The sequence below is a fragment of the Pseudonaja textilis genome, chromosome 1 (genome assembly GCF_049901715.1).
Source record: "Pseudonaja textilis isolate UNSWEBS1 chromosome 1, rPseTex1.2, whole genome shotgun sequence".
NCBI classification, from domain to species: Eukaryota; Metazoa; Chordata; class Lepidosauria; order Squamata; family Elapidae; genus Pseudonaja; species Pseudonaja textilis.
This window is the reverse complement of record NC_141990.1, coordinates 275,208,272-275,221,591: the sequence shown is the minus strand read 5'-3', so window position 1 is coordinate 275,221,591 and position 13,320 is coordinate 275,208,272. Positions and strand designations below refer to the sequence as shown.

Sequence of the window (13,320 nt, the reverse complement as noted above, 5' to 3'; positions counted from 1 at the left end):
ATGAGGGGTGGTACTAGTACCTTAACCTAAAGCCAGTGCTGGTCATACAAAGAACATAAGAAGTCTGCTCAGTCAAATCAAAGACTTATCTCTTTAGTATCCTATATTCCAAAGTCTCAGATAGAGTGGGAACATAACATACTTGCTTGTCGTTGTTTTGGATAGACTAAGCACTAGGCAAAATAAGACAGCTGCATTATTCAGAAGAATCTGAGTCTTCAACAAGGAGGATCTACCACAGCATAAAACAGCACTTGTTTTATTTATTCATCAAATTTGTATGCTGCCCAACTCCCAGCACCTTTGGGAAGCTCGAGACAACTAAAACAAGAAAAATACAATAAATAATTTGGGCAATTTTCTTAATTTCTTAATTTACAATCAAAATCTTTCTCCCAATAATTTAAACACACAGTTTATTATCTCGCCTTGTCTTCTGGAACAATCATGCACCTTTTTCTATACAAGAGAACTTCCCCAGTGCTTCTAACCATTATTCATAGGTTTTCCAACTAAATGCTTTCTTCAAGACCTTATCCAGTTTATTAATGTCCTTCTTAAAAAATATAATCCCTAGAACTGAACACAATATTTTTAGTGTAGTCACTACAGAACAGAAGATTAATGACTTTGGTAATATTTATTTATTGATATCACATCTTTATTATTTTTACAAATAACTCAAAGTGGCTAACATATCCAATATACCTCCTTCCTCCTATTTTCCCCTAAACAACTTCCCTGTGACATGGCTTTGGCTGAGAGAGAGTGACTGGCCAAAAATCACCCAGCTGGTTTTCATGGCTAAGGTGGACTTCAACTCATGATTTCCCATGTTCGAGACTAGTGCCTTAACCACTAAACCAAACTGGCTCCCTTATAGTTCTCTTGAAGCAACCATACCTAGTATTTGCTCTTTTTATATGGCTGCATCACCCTATTGGCTCATATCTAGCTTGTGATCTGCCAAAACACCAAAATCTTGTTCATATGTATTGGTGCATAATAAACATGCTATTTTTATCAGAAAGATTAAAGCAGTGTTGCATCATAAGCTTCATCCATTTTGTACATGTGCTATGGTGTATGAATAAAAGGGACTGGGCTTATTTTTCAATGCTGTGATACTGTTTTATTCATTCTACAATCTCTTGCCTCCACTCTAGATGCTGCTGCCAGTGTACTTCTCAAACACCCTATGTCTTTTATTTTTCCTATCTAAATATAATACTTTGCATTTAATTCTGATGAAATTCAACTTAACCAGTTTCTGCCCATTGTTCCACTTTATCAAGACACTCCTGAATTCTAATATTATTCTTCAAGGCAGGGTATTTCAAACTTTGTTTCATAGAACCTAGCGGTTCTGTGAGAGACTAAGGACAGAAAAGGGAAAAAAAGGAGAACGAAAAGAAACGGTTCATTGAAATGCAGCCAATCTTCTTTCCACAGCCTGAAAGTTTTTTTAAAATTCTCACCCCAGGTATGTTGTCTGCAATCTTGATAACAATATTTTTAATCCTGCATTCAAATAATTTAAATTTAACCCCAACCCAACAAATGAGTTTTCCTAACAATTTCATGTAGGTATAGCATATTAAATAGTCCAGAGAAAACAATCAAGCCCTAGGGCATTTCACAGAAGAGTCTCTGAATGCTCAATTCTCTCCCCTTAATACTATAGCTGTACCTTGCAGTCAGACAGGACAGGAAGCAGCACAAACAGCACAAGCAGCAGTGCCAAACAACTCCCCATCCTAACAGATGGTCCAGACAGATAGTGGGTATGACAACTTCAAAAGCCACTGAGAAGTCTAGCAAGACAAAGATGGTAAAATTAACCTCCATCCAAGTCCCATTCATGAAAGTGACCAATTTCAACCCAGTACTCTGGCTTTATACCAGACTGACATAGACATGGATTATCCAAAATATTAACATTACATTCTGTGAGTGATCTTTTTGTTTTTAGGAAAAAGAATAATAAGTTAGTCAAAAAAATTAAAATCTAGTTTCACAGATCAGAATAAGATTTGGAATTTAAATTTTGGAATTATGTTCTTAAGTATATAATATTATAATATTGATAAAAGAAAGATAAACCCACAGTTAAAAAAATAGAAAAGGTAATGATAAGACACCCCATATTTAAAGCTACAGATCTAAGTACATTTAAGAACATTGTATGATCTTAATGAACATCTAGAGATATTTTAAATCTTGTTATTTTAACATTTAGGTCTACTGCAATCAAATTTTGTTATGTCCTGTATATCCTATATCAACTAGCACAGCAATCCCAGAAGTGGTTATGGGAGGACAAATGTACAATTTTGCAATATTTTTAATATGCATTTCTTCAGAGGTACACTATTCCAGTCAAGATCTAAACATACTTTATGATACTGCTGCCACATACAGTAAACCTATGCATAGGGTTTATGTTTTCTTGCCACTCTGTATAGTGCACTTGTCCTTCTCAAGTTGCTTTCACAGTCCAAGATTATCAGGCAACTGCTGACACTATAGAATCCATTTTGAACTTTTAACAAACAAAAAGCTAAGCACAAAGCCATCCATCATTTCTATTTTTAGGCAAGTTACTATCTCCTAATATCAGCTGAATGCACAGCACTAGGACACTGGCATGGTCTCAGTGCACAGTAAAGTCTTACTATATTGAGGGAATAGCTCATATGTTCTCACTAATCTTAAGAGGGCTTGAGGGTATTTTTTGTAGTATCAAATATATTGTTATTACACTCTTATTTTTGAGTTTTGATTCCTTAACTCTCCTAGGTTTATATTTCATAAGAGTTCTTGCTTTTATGAGTTAAATGCTTCAAGATACATTAAAGGTAAATGAATGGTCATTTTCTTCTGTTCCACATGACCTTATATGCTTTTCTCATGTCAGTGGTAACTGCAGTATAATAGAAATTTTTGTATTGTTCATAATCCATGTTGATTTTTGGTTCTTTTATATGCTAGGTAACAACTCTTGAGCTGATATAAACAGCTTCAATGCACGTGTCAGGAAAAATAAAACTTTTATTATTTCAAAAACTTAAAAGGCCATACTTAAACTCAAGAACTCTGCAGAGTTGTCACAAATAATAATCATGAAAACTATTCTGTAAAACACCAGGCTGCCCTCTCAACAATAAGCTGTCTTCTCTTCAAAAATCCTTTTGGATTTTTGCCAACTGCCCATTTGCTTTATACCATCAATTTATATTCACTGAGATGGTGTAAGGTTCTAGAACACAAATCTGCCTGCCAAACATATGAGCAATACAAACTGATCTTTCAGAAAGAGCTCTGTGTAAAATCTAGGATCCAACCCTATACATAATTTTTTTTCAAGACATATTATTCAGTCAGGTCAAAAATACTGTACTTAGTAATACAAGTAAGCAAAATTAAATCTCTTCATAATTTTACCTTGTCATTTGTGTGTTTTAAAAATTGCACTATTTCTTTTTTAAATCACCAGATGGGTATAAATGAAACAGAATTAGTTAACATTTTGGGCATCGTCTTTTTTTAAAATTCATTAAATGTTTGCCAACGTTTGTAATCAGTCACAAAATGTACTGTTGTTTTAAACAAACTGCACAGTAGAAGTATATTAAGAACATATCACCCATTCATGTGTAGGGCATGAATTACTTTATGATGAGACAAATCTAAAGTAGGATTTTTAAATGTGGAAAATGTTTTACACATTATCCATTAATTAAAAATGATTTTCCCTTAATAAAGATGGTTTTGGCTCAAAAATATATATCCATGCTTTTAAAATACAATTCTACACAGCTCTACTGAAAATAAGATAGTTAACTAAAGGATTGCAACCAAAGAGACATGGGTGGCTATAGGCTTGCAGGATGGCATGAGGCAGTAAGCAAACATATACCATGATGAAAATACTGGTTATGTCTGGGATGCAAATTTTTAAATATGGGCAGGATTTACTTCACAACATCATGCATATCTCTTTTTTGCACCAGTATGGTTTGCTGCAAATCTTTGTTTAACCATAAGTTAAGGAAACAAATGATCAGGTTCTTTAACAGAACAGAAGATAAATGGACACACAAAAAGTGATACCCTGGGATCAGTCAACAATATTGTTAATCCATACCACATGCACTGAACCAGGCTAAAGAACCTGTCTCTTCTGACCAAATCCATGACTCAGTTTTGTGGTAATAGCTCCTTTTTTTGGTTTCTCTCTCTGTTAAAATGAATATTTCCAGTACAATATTGACCTACCTTAATCCTGTGTCAACACACTACAGAAAAATATCTTCTCAATATTACAGAAGATAAATGAAATAATTCAGTTTGGATCCTTTCAGATGGTTGTAATATTACAATTGTATTACAGTACCCAAGCTAAAAATAATAAGTAAATAACCATTCCAGTAACATCCCTGTCCTATTGTTTCTTATATTTTTCTTATATGTACCCATTTCATGTATTCATAGCTATGTATATACTTATACCTATTATCTTGTAAGCAATTAAAAAATCAAATAAATAAATAAATAAATAAATGCAAAAAAAATGAGAGTAGGAACTAGATAAATTGATGGATTTATTTTCTATAGAAGTTTCCAAGGAATGTTTTACAAATAAAATATACAAATAAACAATTTTGGATGACTTTTTGTTTTAGGTATTTGATCACTCTACTTCAATTGTCTGGTAATTCAATGTTTCCTAATTATTTTCGATACTACTTCCTGTATAAACTATTAGTTGACAATTAATAATACTATCTCAGTTATAAATACTGATGTTTTTATAGCAACAACTTAAGAAGATGGACTACAAAGTATTAAGTTGATCCATCCCTGTTCTATCGCCTGAACAAAGCAGACTCGTGACCGGAGTTGAACTTTCAGCTCTTTATTAACTGTCAGTAACTTCAACTAAAGTCGAGCTGCAGCAGCCCTTTTTATAGTGGCTGCTTGTGGCTCGCAACCAATGGCATTTATTTAAACTTCCCGCCAATTAGGCGGCCAATCGGAACTGTTGCTATCTACCAATCGCTCAGCAATGGTATCTGTCCAATAGGAATGCAGTATTATGAGTATGCAAACAAGTACACTACACCCCCAATACTATAAACTGCAAATTACCAAACTAACTGTACATCAGAACATACTTTTCCATAATTGTTTTAGTTTTAGAAGAATATGTATCATTAAATAATTCACATATCTGTCCTCTGCAGTATGTCAGCATCTCATCAAGGCTGACTTAAACCAATACTTTCCATGCTCTATTCAAAGAATACTTTTTCTCAATTAAGATATATATTGCTAATATTTTTATCATCTGGATTTACAGACAAGAGGCACTTAAGAAATTCTATTGGGATTAAAATGACTTGCACAATAACAAAAATGTGAACCTATACCAGACCATGCAACAAATTTATTATCAGTACACTACTGTTTAACTGCATAACAGACGTCAAAGCACTGTTATGTGAGAAAATTACTAACCATTAATCATATCTACATGATTCCAGCTTCTACTCAAAATACCACAAAATACTCCTACAGCTATCACAAGATTCAGAAAGAAACTGAAATGGGGGAAAAAACTGAACTTATAAAAAATTTAAAAAGCAAAATTGTATTAAAAATATGTTAAGAGACTGGAATGTAAGTTTCCACTGAAATTTAATTTCACTGGCAAGATAGAAAAATCCTAAAAAACCTTCAAAGTGAAGTAAGAAAATATTATAATGTGTCATTTTACACTTTTTATAATAGTGAGCAGAATATATACATGCTGTTAAACCAAGTATTTAAAAAGTTCCAAAAATGAAGCAAATGCCAAAAAAAAAAACCCAGTTGATAAGAGTTAATAATGTTACCTTAGAAGTTAATAAGAGGCAAAATTAATGAGCCCTTCACAAACCTGAAACTAATAATTGAGCATCGTGTGCTTTTGTTACTTGATTAAAGTTCAAATTAGAAGGAACAGGAACAAAAACCATTAGAATTAATGATGACCCAAAACATGTTTCTGCTTAAGAGAAATAAGATGTACTTATGTAGAAAAGGCTGACAACTGAATCTTTACTGTGCCTGAAGGCACCAGACTCCTCTAGTGGGCACAGAATGGGCTTTGTTATAGGCAACTCTCTTCTCCACCATAGAAGATCTAGTAAAATTCAAATATCAATAAAACATCAATAAAATAAATATTAATTTTATTTAAGTTTTATTGTTGTTTACATTTTTACATTCTGCTGTTGCTTTTTAATTTTGTTTCCTTGAGTTTCACTAGAGAAGAAACAATAATTACAGCACCTTAGTTTAAGGATGACTCATAGTTAAGAACAGTGCCTATTGTAGCACATTTCTAGTTATATACAAGATGATTCAAGTTAAACACACAATGGTTCAAGTTCATTACACAATACTATTTATACAGTATTATGCAATACATACTAATCAGATTTAAGGAAAGACTTTGAGAGTGGAAAACTTTCTAAACTTCAGAATACCTGTCCTAGCACACACTTTCTGTCACCTCTGTTCTGCTGCTTGAGGCATTCCCTCAATCTGACTAATGGGAAAGGTCAGTCTTGCTTAATTCTGGTCCATTGCTGAAATCTGAAGCATGCAATTTAAAATGTAAAGAAAAAGGGAGTGCTTTGCCCAGTTTGTTTTTGGTCATTTCCCTCCCGTGAATAATTGTATGTATATACATAGTAACACAGTTCTGGGCTAAATGCACAGAGGAGCTTATTCTCTTTTATGTTTAAGAGAATTCTTGTATTAGCTTATAAGAATTCAATATAACTTATCTTCTTACAAGATGGTTATGTCACTCTAATGTGTAATTAAACTCCAAGTTGCTGATTATACTACAAAAAATACAAGAGATACCAAAAAGGTATTATAGTTACAACTGGATTGTTGCTAAAAATAATATTTTTAAGGGAGATTAAGGAATAAAAAAATGAAAATATTATTCCATACAACCAAGATGAAGTTGTAAGAAGTCTGATAAACATAATGTTGGCAAGATTCCATAAAATGGTACTTATGTGGAAGAGAGAAATCCAAATGGACAGAGAACACATTTCTCAGTAGCAGGATTCAATATATAGATGTGCACATTTAAAGAATCAGTTGTCTCACAATGTAGAAATGGAAATATCACAGCAAGGGACATCTTACTTATTTTATTCTACTTTATTTTATTACATACTATATAAATGTACACACATACCTTGAATACAACAGACAAGAACAAAAAAAGCAAAAGCAAAATAAGAAAAGGGAAACAAATATCAAAAGTAGGGTCTACAACACCCTGTCTCCAAGTGCGGGAAAAACAAATATGACTTCAACAACTTAATAAATGACATAAGGGCAGAAGCCATATAAGTTTGGGTAGAAATCTTTTCAAAGGGCATGAACTGAAAACATAACAGAAGTATTTCCTGGGTCACACAAAATGACATTTTTGAACTGATGGTTAAGGAGCATGTTCACCCTATTGGATATAATTGGGCAGAAACCTATCTCTCAGATAGCCAAGCTCTATACCATGAAGATGATAGCCAGCACCTTGAATTGTACCCAGAAGCTAAATGGCAGTCAGTGTAGCTCATGAAACAGTAGAGTCTCACCAGTGATGGGATTCAAATATTTTTTTACCACCAGTTCGGTGGGCGTGGCTTGGTGGGCACGTTTTCTACGCATGCACATACTTTGTGTGTGCATGCATGCCAAACACGCCCTTTGCCCAGGCACAGAGGTGTTTGTTCAGGCACAGAGGCATTCTAACTCACCCCTTGCAAGCTTGCACGATCCTGGTCACTTCAGCAGCTGACGCACAGCACTCTTCTGTACTAAACAAAGCAGCTGCACTTCAAATTCACAGGATAAAGGTGAGTATGGGAGCCTGGGCAGGTGGGTAGGCCCAACAGTAGAGCGGCAGAGAGAATGGGTTCGGTCTCCACTGCTCATCGCTGCTACCGGTTCTGTAGGACTGGGCTGAACCAGTAGAACACCACCACTGAGTCTCACTCATATAAAGCTGAGCATGATCACTTTGTGCAGCACCACCTTCTGTACTGCTGCAGCTTCTGAATGGTCTTCAAAGTAGCTCCATTTAGACTGTATGACATTAATCCAATTATGAGGTACTAGACCACAAGTGATTGTCTGAAGAACCTCCCCCATTCAGGAAAAGATGTATATGATGTATCTATAGTGAAGCTATTGTTGCTACAGCTTCCATCTTTTTTACAAGCAGAATCCAAGAGGACCTCCAGATTATGTATGTCTTAACTGCAGATGGTTCTCAGGCTCAATCTCTTGAACAGGGAATAATGGATTCCCCTAAAAAGAGATGCCAGATATCTATTGGCAGATGCAAAAAGGGCAGAGAAATAGTATTTTGCTGCCCTTATCATCACAATATAGTGCATAATATGGGTCATACTTGATCAGATTTGTTTGTCTTCCTCCAACAGAGCTCCAGGGATCTCTTCCTGTTTCATTTCCGAAACTTTCTTTCTGAAAGCTTTGCTCATCAAACATCTAATAAGAATCAAACATGTCCAGAAGAATTAAACTAATAGAATTCAGAATAATGAGTCACACTAAAGGTATTACCTAATAGTTTAAAAATCTGCATAGAATATTTAATAAGACTTTGAAAAATATTTTTTAAAAAAATCTTCTTTCAGGAATTAATTTTCCTTTACAATGCTGCTGCCTCATAGTTTACTTTTAATTTCTGGAGAAGAAATTCTCCATAGACTATAGATTAAAAAATCATGTTCCTATTCTGGTATGGTTGATTTTATTTTAAATGCTATTTTTAAACCATATTCCACACTATGCAAAGCTTAAATAATTTTTTTATTGGTTTAGCCTGCCTTCATTCCACCCCCGCCATCACTGCATATATCACATTTTTATTTTGTCTTTTCCTTTTGACTTTCTGACCTGGCAGATTTCCAGATCTATATGATATTTCTATAATTTCCAGCCTGCAAAGACAAAATCATGGGCTCTGGATTTATTTATTTTTAGTTAAGAAATTTGACAAATTAATTCAGAAACTAATAGATTTATAACATATCAAATGCATTCTGAGTAATGTTGATTTAATAAAAAAATTAAAATATCCAAAGTATTGTAAGTTGTTAAAATTTCTCCAGAACTTTATTGTTTCTATTGTATAGTTTTACAATAGGATAAATCAAACTCAGAGAAAGTATTTATTCCACTTTTTATATTGTTAATTTTTTGGATCTTGAAAAATCTACAGCTCCTACTCTACTTTTTCTTGGAAGACAGAGGGAACTATATTTATTTTTAAAGAATTAAGCTATAACAATGAGAAATAGTAATAACGGCAAAGCAAAAGGCTCTGTACAAGTAAAATCAATGTGGTATTGGTATGAAGTGAACGGTCCTTCAATTCACAGCTATATAACTGTGACAATACACAAAGAACAAAAAACAACAACAAACAATTCCAAATGTTCTTCATTTCAAATAAGGATTTAAAACTTGCCAAATGATGGCTCTAATAATTCCCACTGAAATCTTTTAGTCAAGTAAGGTATCAGGTTTTATCATTGTCACTTTGTATTTCATGGATTCTAATCTTTAAAATATTGCTATAGAATGACTTGAGGTTAGTGAATGCTTATTGGAGACATTAACAGAATTTCAACAAAATTAACGTACAAAAATTCTAGTAGACCTTTTCTTTCCTTTTCCAATCGCATTCAAGAGTAGGCTACTGGAACATAACTAGAATGTTGTATTTGTATGCCAAATCAGATTATCATCTATCACTTTTATCTGAAATATGCAGGTGATTTGCCTAATTTTGATTCTTTCCTTTATTATTTAATCATTAGGCAGGAACATTCAGACTGAATGTCAAATCATTAAGCGATCCTTGAGTCTAATTTGTTAAAAAAAAAGCAAAAGGGTGAAACTCATTTGGTCAGCTTTATGATTTTTGTGAGTATTGAATACTGACATTACAATTTCTTGTACATCAGTATGACCGTCTTGATTTGCACAATTCACAATTGTGTATTCAGCAGAGACAACAGGTCTTCAGAACTGTGCATATATTATAAATTCAGAAAGGAATCTATAGTGGTAAAATCAAGTGACAAATTCAGCTGAGAGATAAACATCAACACCTTTTAGTGACTACGCATTATTTAATAAGAATCTTGAAGAAAGGATTAGAGGAAAGCAACTAAAGCTTTATATTAAGTTTATCATTGGAAGAGCTTGTTAATGTACAGTATTTGAGTATATAACAGTGTTAATTTAACACACAATGTATGCAATTTCATTAACTAGCAATAAAGCATTTCTAAAGGTATGTGTTCATATACAGGTAAATAGCCAAAGCACAGAGAGTAAGTAAATACTCAATTTATTAATGATTAATGAAAAGGGGAAAATGTGATGGGATAACAAATTATCTAAAAGCAGAGATAATAAAATAGATAGAACAAACACATTCTAAAAAGAAAATACTAAACTTGGGACATTCATAACTTTACTGGACCACATTTTCTTGGCAATCATGCATTTCAATAATTTGCCACCTATCAATTTAGCTCTAATGTCTTAAAATCGAGTTAAGCTCTAGTTTAAATGTACTATCTAAATAAACTTGTTTTCAACAGAAATGGGAAGAACATATATTGTGTAGTGCATGTTTCCTCATGGAGTGATCTTTAAAACATTAGTTCTAGTGGAATTATTCCAGCAAGATTTCAAAGGCCAATGCTAAATAAGATGTTCAGATCCTTATTCCCTGATTATACAGCTGTGAAAACCATCCAGGACACATAAGTGGGAGTGCAGTGTCATGGCAATTCAGTGTTGATAAAAGGGTAAAAGGCAACCAAAAGTAAAACAAGAAAGAATAAACCATCTGGCATAAAGAAAGGATTTATCTGAAAGGATATAAATAGTATTTAAAGGAAAATATTGAATACAAATAAAAGTAAAGGAAGATGTTAACATTTTAACATGTTGTTAAAACATGAGGAAGAATTATGAAATTGTTGAAGCATATAGATCATAGTAAACAAAAATTTATTTATCTGAAACACTTCCAGGAGGCTTGTCATGAGCCTTCTTATTGTATTTGGATTTTAGGATAGTGTGCAAGAGAGTGAGAATAATAAAAGAATAGAAAAATATTTTCAATAATAATAAAATAAAGCAGATAACAATTACAATGAATTGTTAGTATATCAGTTATGTTTTAATGAATTTACTTCAGAAGACAAAATTCTGTTCTAGTTTCAAACTGGTCAATTATTATAATACTTATATTTTTAATAGCATTAACCCTTAGTTTGATATTCCATAAATCAAGACTCATACCAATGTTTCCCAGAAAATAAGACCGGGTCTTATATTAATTTTTGCTCCTCCCCCCCAAAATTCATTAGGGCTTGTTTTTCAGTTAGGTTTTATTTTCAGGGAAATACAGTACTAAATTTATCTGGCTGGCTGGTGATCTTAACTGGGCTTATTTTTGAGGTAGGGCTTTCGGGAAAACCCAGTATATGCCCTTTAATAAAATAGAAGAGACTAGAAGAAAAAATATTTTCTTCTATTTTCAAGTAATTCTTTATTGCTATGGTAAAATTAGGTGGCAAGCATATAGGACAGTGTTTTGTTGCACTTTGGCATTTGACTTAAGTAGATAAACCATAGTTTATTTAACTATAGGTTAGTATGTGGTGCAGAGTTTCTCTCAGCTTATGAAGATGCAGAAAGAGGAGCAAAAGTGAGAAGGATAAGAATCGGGGTGGGATGCTATTGGTTCTGCCCAATTCTATAGAACCGGTAGCTCTGAAGAGCAGCAGACACTGAACTGGTTCTGGGTTTGCTGCTGTTTGGACCACCCGCCTGCCCAGGCTCTTGGCTGTCCTTTATTTTCTGCTTTTTCAGCCTCAGCTGCTTTGCGCGGCACAGCTGAGGTTCAAAAATCAGGAAAAAAGAAGCTTTTCAAACTCTGTACACCTGTGCAGAGCACTTTTCAGCTGTCCAGGAGGCACAGCTGATGTTCTTTTTACATGCGCATGCAGCGTGCCTCAGGCGCACGTGCGCGCAAAGCACACATGTACACGCAAAACATAGTCACCGAACTGGTAGTAACACCGGTTGAGTCCCACCCCTGATAAGAATATGTTTGGTTAATGATTCTTATTCAAACAACTAGTTCATTTTATGATAAACTCATATTGAACTATTTTTCCCATTTTGTTGTACAATGATAATACAATATATTAACATTAATATACAGTTATACAATATTAATCAGTTAAAGACACATCAACAATTTTAAGAAGTGAGACTAGTCTCCTAATCCAGTGGTCGCCAACTGGTGGGCCACAGCCAACTGGTGGTCCATGAGAAAATTTTGGTGGGTCACAGAGAAATGTCCCCCCCAAAGCAAACCCCCAAAGCAATTAATACAGGCTGTCCCCTGGATTATGGCTCGCCCACCCGCTGGCCCCCATCCTTTGGCTGAGCACAAACCTGCAAAAAGCAGTGCTGCCCTCACTGGCCAGGACAAGGTAATGGTGCTGTTGCAGCAATAGGGGGCAGGCAGCACAGGTGGGCTGAAGCAGCGATGGAGATGGCCAGAAGGAGCAGGAGTGCCACACTACTTGCATTTGCATGGCACTCCCACACCTTCCAGGTCTCCTCTCCTGGCCGGGGCTCTTCCTCGATGGCCAAGGGCCAGAAAATACTGGCTGGTGGTGGTGGGAGGGAGCGGAGTGGGCAAGTCTGAGCTCACCGTCCAGTTCAGAGATCCGGAATGGGGCGGCGTTGGTGGCGTCAGTTTTCTTGTCCCTCTCAGTGCTCTGCTCTGCTGCCCCCCCTCCCAGCCCCAGCCATCGCTGCCTGGGGAAAGCAGAGGAAAAATGAGTAGGACAGGTCTCGCTGAGGCGAAAGAACTGAGATCAAGTAAGGCACAGGCAAGAGAAGACAGAAGCTGCTGCCTTTAAAAAGTGCCACTTTCTGTTGCTGTGCCTTCCTTGATCTCAGTTCTTTCGCCCCAGCGAGAGCTATGTTTCTGCTCGCTTTCTTTTTCGGGGCGGAGCAGCAGAGACATCAGGGCTGCTCTCCCCCCTCAGCAAGCCAGGACTGGATGAACTCAAAGAATTGCAGGTGAGTGCCAGAGAAAAGCATGTTAGAAATGTCAACACACGTTTCCAGCACGCTCTTTTCTGTCCCAAAGTAGGATAGAGTGGGGGGAAGGGAGCAGGG

The 13,320-nt window shown here is 35.1% G+C and overlaps 1 protein-coding gene across 11 annotated transcripts in view; it reads right to left on the bottom strand.

Moving 5' to 3' along the window:
* MEIS2 (Meis homeobox 2) overlaps positions 1–13,320 on the bottom strand; it is a 230,196-nt gene that overhangs the window by 92,708 nt on the left and 124,168 nt on the right. The window lies entirely within an intron of this gene.